This window comes from Miniopterus natalensis, chromosome 6, assembly GCF_054644295.1.
Source record: "Miniopterus natalensis isolate mMinNat1 chromosome 6, mMinNat1.hap1, whole genome shotgun sequence".
Taxonomy (NCBI): domain Eukaryota; kingdom Metazoa; phylum Chordata; class Mammalia; order Chiroptera; family Miniopteridae; genus Miniopterus; species Miniopterus natalensis.
The window spans coordinates 65,638,333-65,649,704 of record NC_142086.1 but is presented as its reverse complement, the minus strand read 5'-3'; positions in this window follow the sequence as shown (position 1 = coordinate 65,649,704).

Here is an 11,372-nt window from a genome sequence, read left to right as displayed (position 1 = left end):
CCTAACTAAGGATTGAATTCACCAGCTGAGTCCACATAATAACAATAGTGCATTTGTGACTGTCATTGAAGTCAGTGTATTAAATAGGTGGTTTTTCTTTTTATCTCCATTGACTTCTTTAGTTTTCATACTATATTGGCCTTCTAGGCAATTTTAATTGAAATAATTTGGATTTAGTCAAATACTATTCAGAATGTTAATATATTACACTGAAATTATGCAGGGGTGATGGGTTTTAACATTTCCCCCCTTTCTGGTACCAATTAGCTGCCAACTATAGAAAAATCATCTTCTATCTTTTGTAAATTGCATTTTCTTTTTTTAAAATCTTCATTAGGAAGAAAACAGCAAGTACAGTTGGTTTGTGATAATTAGGTTCTGTAAAGTCACCACCAAAATGCAATTAACAAATACTTCCCCAGCTATTGTTCTGGGAGCCTCTGGTCACATTTTCATCAACCAACAATACATAAACTTGTCTGAGGAGACTTTTTTGTTGATATACTAATGTTGAACTCATGGTCAACAGCACTATAACTTCATGCCTGAACAAAGCTTATCTAATTCACATATTTTCTGCATAAGGCATATCACAGCCTTCTTTCACTTAGAAATACTAGACAGCAAGCACTTCAGCACTACATTGACAGGCCATTTTAAATAGCAAGATCATTAAAAAAAACAAAAATGCAAAAAACACACTAAATAGAGCAAAGGACTTTGTTAACATTTTGAGAGCTGAAACAAGAAAACAGTATGTCACCTTGTCAGCCTCAATTTGGGAACATAAGCATTGGGCAAGTCAAATTTTTCACCACTACACATGGCCATGAAAGCACTCAAAGCATTTTAAAGAGTAGGAAAATTTGCAAATATGGGATCCATGGATAATGAGGGTCAACTGTACTTTAAAGTTGTGACACATCTACAGAATAAAATTTATTGCTCAATCATGCTCTAGTATTTCTGAAACATTTTAAATATCCACTCTGTCTGAAAGTAAATACTTAGTTCCTAATTGTGTGTGGTAGATAGTTTGCTATTACTTTTTGTTTCAACAGTATTTTAGTTCTTCGTTCATTCAGTAATACTGAGCGCTTACCATGTGCCAGAATTTACTAGGCACAGCCATGAATAAAAAATGCAGTTCTGCCTTTTTGGACCATCAGAGAGTGTGATAGGTGCTATGGTAGGGATTTCCTAAGTGTGCCGGATATCTTGAGCTCCCGTGCTCCTCTCTCTGCCCTGTCGCATGAGGCTGATGAGTGGACCACAGCTCCTTTGCCTCCTGTCCTCTGGGTGGGTTTGGCTAAGGAATGTCCTGGCCAGAGATCGGAGGACAGTCAAGGTATCTATTCTTTTGCCTCTTACCCAGCGGGGCTGCATCAACAGTTGGAGGCCACCACTTCCAAACTTCCCTTCCCTACTTTCCTTTGAGTTGCCGCTTCCTGTTCTCTTCCCTTCTGGCCAGGGGACAATGCTAATAGCATGGAGTTGCTGAAGCTACTGTGCTTCCCTCTGTGGCTCCCCTACCCCACATATTTGTATAGTGTCTCCTCAAAGTGTCTTAATTTAAGAACCATCTGTTTCACGCTGGAACCAAGACCAATAAACCAAGAGAACAGGAATTCCAATGAGGAGTTGATCTCTTTAACAGGCCTTATCACCAAAATTTGTTAGAAAGGATCTCACCACCTTACAGAGCATGTCCTAAGAGTTTCAATAGCCAAAATTCTGCTCTAGTGCTCATCTATGCAGGTAACTACACAAAAATTAATTTGTCTTCTTTGGTAAGCTCTTAAGCCAATGTCTGCAGCATTTAGTTGGGAGTTTCTGAATAGGCCCACTCTTCCAACCTAGCCCAGAGACCCTTTGAACTTAAATCCCATGGCTTTTCTATCCAGATAAAAATTTCAGTCACAGAGGACACCTTTTCTTCGGTTTGTAGTTGTAAGATTGTCCAAAAGGCTGTAATCTCTATTCTTAGCATGGCATTTAAGAGGGCAGGTGGGCTGCATTTCTCCTCAGACCATCACACTTTGGTTTCATTTCCTTTTAAGTGACTGCCTAGAGCATTTCAACTCTGTGAGAGAGAGGGTGAGGGAGAGAGATGAGCCTGGAGAGGGATATAGGCAGCGGGTCATGGTTTTCCCATAATTTCCCCTTTGGGAAGTATCTCTTGCCCTCCTGCAGAAGTCCTCATTCCATTCTAGGGTGACTGGTTCCAACGAAGAGCACATGACCCAACCCACGCCCATCCAAGTCCTCTCACTTCCTCAGGATATTGAGTCCTAAGGACCCTGTGGGTCTGGAGATGCCAAAGCTAGGTTGCCTCCATGTGGGCAGAGCCTGTCTAGAAAGAAAACCAACACGAAACAAGCAAAACCAGGAAAGACGGGCATCAATGTCATCTTTGAACTCCTAGCCCTGCCTAAAGCCAACACTGGACTTTCCAGTTTGATAAGCGAACAAATTCCTCACTCTTGCTTAAGCTATTTTCAGTGAGGTTTCTGTCATTTGGAACTGAAAGCTGACTGACACACAGGCTGATAAATATGAACAGTGACACTGAAGTACCTTTAGAGAGAACAGACTCAAAGCAGGGAAGTGCCACAATCAAATTTGCATCTTTGACTACGCTAACCACATTAAAATGGTCTGATGAGCAAGTACAGAGGGAAGAATGATGTGCTATTGAAGGGACCATCAAATTCTCTGAATATTTCTAATTGTTCCTAGATTTACATATTCTAACCACAACTCTTGTTGTTTTCAAATAATTTTACTTTTTTTTTTTATCAGAAAACTCAAAATACTTAAAAGCAAAAACAAGGAAACAGAAAACCCCCAAACCTACCCTTTAGGGACAACCTCTGTCAAGACTCATGTGTACAGCCTTCTAAACCCTTACGTGTGCTCCTGTGCATTCGCTGAGGCGGGGAAAGGTACTAAATAAATGGGGTCATGCCATATGTACCTTACACTTGGAATACGCAAAAACTGATGATCTGGAAAAAACATGTTCTGTGAAACCATCGAATTAACTCTTTCCAGAAGAACAAATCATTAACCGACTTATTATATTAAATTGTATTTCTGCTTGTCAACTTCAAGCTTCAAAATGTAAATTGATGTTAACCCTAGACTGAGAATATGCCACATGCATGTTTGAGATTTCACATTACAATGTGCTTGATGACCCCAACATAAGAGGGGTTAGAAGAGGAAGATTTTATAATTAACTTTCCCATATCTTCAAATATACGTCTGCGACCTCTTACAGTTGGGGCACTCACACTGCAAAGGAAAAGATCACTGGCCGTGAGATGAGTCTCCAGCTGAGGCAAAGAGCAATGAGGGTGTAGAAACTCGTCTACATTTACACAGTGTCTACAATACCTGTCACACTTCACGGCTGTAAAGAGCTGTTGGATGCTGCACAAAGTAAGACATCACCTCTCCATCCCTATTCTCTTGTTGCAAGTACTCTGCAAGATTTACAAGATTGAAACATTTTTTTTTATTATTGACAGTATTACAGACGTCTCCCATTTCCTCCCATTTTGCCCCCCTCCACCCAACCCCCAAAATTCTTATTCTTAATAACTGATCTTTAATAAAAGAAGAAAATTCCTATACATTTCCTTTTACTTCACCTTCCATCCTATCCCCAACTTAGTCTCTTTCCAAAGGGTAGACTGCAAATTTTATTTCCTAAAACAGCGTACTGCTGGACTTTGAAGATGTCTAGTGCTGCCCTCTGTTTCTAACCAAAGTGACTTATTAAATAACAGTACTGGAGGAGAGCATGGGATGTTTGTTTTAAAGTTTCTGTTGATGCCAAGCCACAATTGTAAACATAATTTCCCTGTGGCAGGGCAACCAACTCCTGGGAAAGAAGCTGAAGTTTTCAGGCCCATGGCTACGTTGCATTCTTCACCCCACCCTTTACATATTGAGAGGAATGTGGTGATCGGTAGGGACAAAAGGAATGCCATTTAGATTCACAATATAGACCAAAGATTGATTTTTCAAAAGGCAGTTACAGTTTTCCACAGCATTCAGGAAGCAGGTCATCTGAAGAATCTTGAAACCAGGAGGCTTGATCCACCAGCTCTTCTTTTTTTCATTCAGCCAACACTTACTGAGTCCCTACTATGTACCAAACAATGAAAATACAAACATGAGGAATCAGTTGTCCCTCACCTGAGCCACTCACGGTCCAGGGAAGGAGCAAAGCATCCAGCTTCACCCACAGAAGAAGAAACATGGTGCAGAAGAAGATCCATGTACCCCAAGAGCTGCAGTCTCTGCCACCTGCAGGCTGCCAGCCTGGTGGGAATAAGGCAGCTACAGAGCAGAACCCTCTGTGCCATAGAGACAAAACATTGGTGCTGCAGGGCTTTGAGAGAGATCATAAAGGAGAGGCCAGGAGGCGAGAAGACAGAGCACACGCTTCCCCAACAAGCAAGGATTTTACAGCTGCCATCACTCATTCTTGTTTCCTTTTTACCATCTACAAATGACTGCTAAAATTGGGAATATTGCCCTCTAGGAGTTTACAAATGCAACTGTTGGAGTAGAAAGGAAGAGAACAAAAGAATACCTCCTTGCTCCTCTTTGTGATAGAGGCTTCCAGCCCAGAGCCGTTCCATCTGGGACAATATCAAATAAGCATTCCATTGATCTCATAAGTATCTCGTGTTTACCATGGTTCAAGTTAAACCTGCTTAAAATAAGATCCATCAGGATGCTCACTTTTATTTACCCCAACCCCACCTACCACATTACAAAGAGGAAGCAACCCAAGGCATTGTTCTGTGCAGCTGACAACAATAGCGTTTCCTTCCTGTTGGCTGTTTTTTCCTTGATACAAGTAATTGTAGGAATTTTTTCAAACAGATTTGTGCTATAAAACTCAGTCCATCTTGGAGCAACATAAGATCCCCCCACAGATCAAGGTGGCCAAGAACTGTGCATTTAGAGAAGATGGCTTACTTGCTTTGATGTTGTGTGTGATCAGCTTGCTGCTTTTACTGTCCTGTTACTAGAACAGCTTAATTGTATAATTAATTTAAAAGTGCACACATGCACAACAGATATTTTAGAATATAATATAAAAGTGCACAAATCGTAAGTGTATGGCTCAGTGAATTATCACAAGAACACAGTCATGCAACATCAGTCATACCAGGAAGCAGAACACCAGCAGGTAGAGGTCCAGGTCTGCTGCTCCTCTCAGCCATCTGACTCCTCCCCTCTTCACCGTGCTCACTTTTGACACACTGGATTAGTTTTGCCTGTTTTTAATTTTCCATAAATGGAATCATCTTATGTACTCTTCAGCGTTGGACTCTTCATCATTGTGGGATCCATATGGCATGTAGCAGCATTTCCTTCATTTTGCACAGATGATTAATAACATCCTGGATGGGACAGAACTGCACAGATGAATGTGAGATCTCCCTCAGACCGGGACTCCAAGAGCAGCTAGCTCCGCATCCGTATCTCCCCAACCGAACGTTGAACAAACTACAACGGCCATTCTCCACTGAGAGTGGATTCATGGCCAGAAGAGTCATTTCCTGAGATCTCTGACCATTGTACCTCAATCTCTATTAAAAACTTTTCTGTTCCCTTCATTGTGCATTCGCCTAGTACTTGCTGAGCACTTCCTATATTGTAAATCCTTGTACTGGGTGAGGGCTGCAGAGATAACAATCCCAGCCGTGAAGCTGCACTAAAAAGAAGGAACAGTGAGACGAGTACTCAAACAACTCTCATTCAAGGGCATAATCTCACTGGAGATGATAAGAGAGATACAGGGTGCTTCGGGAACTTTCAAGCCGGGAAATCACACTGATTCAAGGGATTAGAAGGAGGCTTTGAGATGGTGTTTGAGCCTTGGAAGATCAACACGATGTGAAATCAGTAGGGTGATCTATGGAAATGTTCTAGGCCAAGGCTGCATCCTGAGTAAAAACCAACAAATAAGCAAACAAACAAAACCAAAGACAGACAGTGGGGCATTATATGGAAAATATTAAGTGCCCTGATTGTCTTAATCTTAGGGGACATTGGGGATTGAGTCTAGAAAGCCAGGAGGGAATCATACTGCAGGACACCTTAAATGTCAAGTAAGAAAGGAATTCATTCCAGTGGCTTCTTCCACTGGTTCCTGCCCTTCAGCCTACAAATGTGCTCAGACCCCCAAATAGTAAGGTATTTGGGTAAGAATAACCTCCCCCTACTGCTAAGCCAAATAGCCTCTTTCTAACCTTCATCCCACTTTATCTCTGCATCATCCGTCACCATAAGCCCCCAGTCCCTCACCTCCCACCCTCTTAAACTTCTCTCTTCCCTCAGCATCCACAATATGGCTTTTTCCTGGTTCTTCTCTGCTTCTGACCACCCCTTCTCTACCTGCCTCTTAAAAGTGGGGACTCCCAAAATTCCTTCTTTGGTACATGCTCATTATATACACTCTCTCAGGAGATTACACTTATTTACTTGGCTCCAAATGTGACCCTAAATCTTCTGCTCTGGCCCTGATTATCATATCATTCTGGGCGTAAGTCCCATGGACACTTCAGTATCAACATGTCCCAAATATAACTTTACTCTCCACCCCAGTAGGGCTGCAGCCCTTAGTGACCTCAAGTAACAACTGGCCCAACTAGAACTTCAGTCATTCCTAGTCCCCATGTATAATCAGTCACCAAATTCTGTTCATTTTACTTCAAAAAAGTCCCTTTAGTTATTGAAGCATTTAAAAGGTCTCTTGGCTCCACCATTTTGCTTCCTACTTAGCTCAAACTTTTATGATCTCAGGCCTGGATGAGGGTTGAGATGAAGTAGATGGTAGGAATAAAAAGTGGCACAGCCTCTCTATGGGTTGGCTGTGGATTGGCTGATCTAGGCTTGGCTTGGCTAAGTGGCCTTGCTTAAAGCTGTGAGCCTGACTGGGCTTGAATTCTTACTGTGGGTTGGACTCAGATCTACTCAGCATATGCTCATTCTGGGGCCCAGGCCAAAGGAGCAGCAGCCGTACAGGGGAGATTTCCCATGGTGATAGAAAAAGCACAAGAGGGTAACCCGGGGCATTCAAGTGCAGGTCAGCCACATCCACTACAATCCTATTGGTCGCAAAGTCAAGCCTAAAGACAAGGGGTGGGAAATAGTCACTATCTCTAGTGGAGGGAGTACAGAGTCACAAAGCAAAGGGCATAGATATAAGGAGGCATGCAGAATTGGAACCACGGAGACCTCTTTTTAGGTATCCCCTCTGTTAAGTGGGCAATAGACACACATTATTCTTCTGTCTTTACCCTTAATAGATATACACCACCATATTCTCAGGGCTCACATGTGTCAATTATATCTCACTTAAAAAAAGAAAAACAATGCACGTGAAAAGACAATGGAGCCACACCCTTAACATATGGAAATAAAACAAGGTCAACCTAGAATTCTACTACCCCAATGAAAATATCTTTCAAAAACCAAGACAAAATAAAGATTTTTCAACCATACAAAAGCTGGAAGAATTCATGGCCAACAGACCCACATTGTAAGAAATGGAACAGAAAGTTATTCACACAGGAGAACCGTGCCAAATGGAAGTATGGATCTACACAAAGGGATGAATTGCACCAGACGTGGCAGCAGAGCTCAGCACGCAGTCTGGGAACTCTGGGTGTCCCCTTCCAGGAGATCTGCAAGGGCAAATTATTTTCATCATAATGCTAAGATGTTGTTGCCTTTTCGTGTTCATTTTCTCATCATGTGCAGTGGAGTTTTCCAGTGTGATGTGGCAACAGGATCAGTGTAGGGGCAATGCCAAGCAGAGCTTTCATCGATTAAGCCAGACATTCAAGACATTTGTCAAAAATGTAAAACAGTGCTACTCTTCTGACAATGTTTTTGTTTTGAAAATATATTTTTCATAAAAACATGTTATTTATGGTAACCAGCAATCTCATTGTCATTTTAAAGTTAATTGATAAATAACTGTTTAAAATTTTTCTGTTTTAAAATTTTCTAATGCAGTAAATATTGATAGAAATAATCCACAGAAACGAAGACTTTCAGCATCCTTATTAATTTTTAAGACTCTTTAAGGAGTCCTGAGACCAGAAAGTGTGAGAGCTGCTGTTCCAGAGCAGCTCAGCACTTAAAGGCCTTTGACATGGATGACTGGGAGGAAGGACGGTTTTATGACACAGTCATGTGATTAAAAATTTTTAAAGATGAAGCAAGGGCTTTGGAAATGCAAACAGGCAGAATAAGACCAGAATACCTCAATCTGGAGGTTTATATGAAATGGAGGAGAGGCAAAAGCTTTGAGGAGATTGCCTGAGGAGCGTAAATCATTTACCTGCTCACTGCAGGCCAGTTGCGCCTGGCAAACATAACTGCCCAGCAGCTTCCGCAATTCGTTGTTTTCCACACAGATATGATTGCAGAGCCTGGCTGCATTTGATAATAACACCATTGAAATTGCATCGAGCACAAAGGAACACTGTCCAAGTCCCTGGTGGCATCGTCATTCAGGGTTACCTTTCTGCCACCACATATCCATTTTAATTATAAAGAAACCACAAACTTGCAGAAGAAAGGGTGTGGACTTTGGACTCAGGTAGCCCTGGACTCAGAATCCTGCCTAATCCTGCCTGGTCTAGAAATAGCCGTGTGAGAGTTTAACCCTTTCAAGCTTGCTCGCCTCGGAAACGAAAGTGCTGTGACTCCTGATCTGGCTCCGATGGCGCAGCTTCTCCTTCTCCAGCTTCCCCAGTAAGTCTCAGAGCCACTCCGACTCGAACAATAAATTCGCTTCTGCATATAGCAGTGCATTAGGATTCCTTTCGCCACATCCTCCCAGACATTTGTTGTTATGCATCTTTCTTATTATTTGCCATTCTAGTGGGTGCAAAGTGGTATCTCATTGTGGTTTTGATTTGCATTTCCCTAATGATTACCCATGTTGCTAGGGACTGTGGAAGCCCTAATATCCTGGTGTTTGCGGGTGAGATTTGGGGGGTTAATTAGGTCATGAGGGTGCAGCCCATGCTGGGGTTAAGTTCTATTTAGAAGAGGGAGTAACCCTCTCTCTCTCGCTCCTCCAATGAGAAGACAGCCATCAGTAAACCAAGAACAGGGCCTTCTCCAGGACCTTGCTGGCACCCTGATTTTGGACTTTCCTGCCTCCAGAACTGCGAAAAATAATTGCTTGTTTAAGCCACTCAGTCTGTGGTATTCTGTTATAGCAGCTCAAACAGATTAAGACCATTGCTAAACATCTTTTCATGTACTTACTGACCATTTGCATATTTTCTTTGGAGAAATATCTACCCTCATCTACTTTTTAAATCTTTATCCATTTTTTAAATTGGATTTTCCTTTTATTGCTGAGTTGTGTCTGGCAGGATAATTTTGAGGTGCACGTTCTACACCATCTACAGAGTTCTCCATTTGGGGTTAAGATCAATTTGGTCACACTGATAACTTGCTTGATTACACATTTTATTGGCACCTTCCCTTCTGTATTAGTGGCTTAAATGACAGAGAATTATTGTCTCATGATTCTGGAGGCTAAAAGTCCAAGATCAAGATGTCAGCAATGTTGGTTCCTTCGGAAGACTGTGAGAAAAAAATCTATTTCATTCCTCTAACCTGGCATCTGGTGGCTCATTTGGAATCTTTGGTGTCCCTTGGCTTGTAGAAGTGCCCACTCAGATCTCTGCTTTCATGTTCATATGGTGTTCTACCTGTGTGCATGTCTGTGTCCAAATTTCCCCTTTTGATAGATAGACATCAGTCGTACTGGGTTAGGGCCCACCCTACTCCATGTGACTTCATTCTAACAACTAATTACATGTGTAATATCCTATTCCCAAATAGGGACACATTTTGAATACCAGGGTTTGGGAATTCAACATATGAATTTGGTGGGCGGGGGCACAGTTGAGCCCATAACAAACATCTCCCTTGTTTCACTTTCCTACTCACCAATTAATGTTCCCTGAGATCACTGCCCAATAAACAACATGTGCCAAATCCTAATCTCAGGCGAATTGCCTCATAAACATTCCAGTAATAGACTTCCTAGTAAATAACCAATGCTGCAGTTCCCAGACCTTACACCAAAGAGCCCACAGCAATGTAGGATATTTACATTTTTCTAGGGAAACAGCGATACTGGATATCTGTTAAGCACCCTGCAAACTACTTGCAGTTCATGGCTTCAGTATTACATCACCCTTCATCCCTTTCACTGGTGTCCTATCTTCTTAGAGCTGGGATTTTTGGTGGTGACTGTGATAAAAAGTACCATAAATGTCAATGTGGAATGAGACATAATGGTGGGAGTGGCAGTGTCCAACCTGATTCCAATGCTAAAGAGGTTATGCAATGCTCAGAAGGACACATATCCCCTTCACAAATTATTGTCTTTAAGAAGGGTCAAAAGCTACAAACTTCCCATTATAAATTAATTAGTCATGGGGATATAACATATAGCATAGACTATAGTTAATAATAATGTATTACATATTTGAAAGTTGCTGAGAATAAATCTTAAAAGGTCTCATCGTAAGAGAAAAAAATTTGAAATTATGCATGGTGACAGATCTTAACTAGACCTACTGTGGTGATCATTCTGCTATGTATGCAAACATTGAATTGTTGTACAACTGAAACTAATGTTATATGTCACCTGCACCCCAACAACAGGGCCTGCTTCCAGGGGAGCCAAAGCCCAGAGAGACAAACAATCAGGGCCTTGCTAGGTTAAAAGGCACACATCATTCCCAGGTCCTCCAGTCACCCCCTTCCAACAGGGTGGAAATCTCCAGTGACATTCACCCTTGCTAAAGGGGCCAAGGGCTTGGACTGGAAATATTAAGTCCTTGGCTATTTTTCCTAAGAACTTAATATAACTTGGTAACTCCAGTGGTGAGAGTCTTTGTCAATCAAGCTTTTGCAGTATATTTGGTGATATTTTCAACTCATATCAAATGAGGTAGGTAGAGTAGAAGGAAAGGTTTTTATCAAAACCGTGGAGATTGGGTATGGATGCTGTCTTATTTTTAAGTCATTCCCAACTTAATCTAATCAGAGTGAATTCCAGGACCTGTGTGGCAGCCATCAGTCCAGACAGGGCTGGTGGTCTGGAGCTCCTGGCAGCTCTCTTGCCACCATATGGAGCCTGAGAATAAAGACAATATGGAGATGAGCAGACAGGAGAGAGGGAGAGAAGCCCGGTATTGGGGACATCATCGAATTCCTGGATCAAATTATGCCATACCCTGCCGATCCCTTGTCATTTCAGTGTCATGTGCCAAAGTATTTCACTTCCTTATTTAACTCAATTT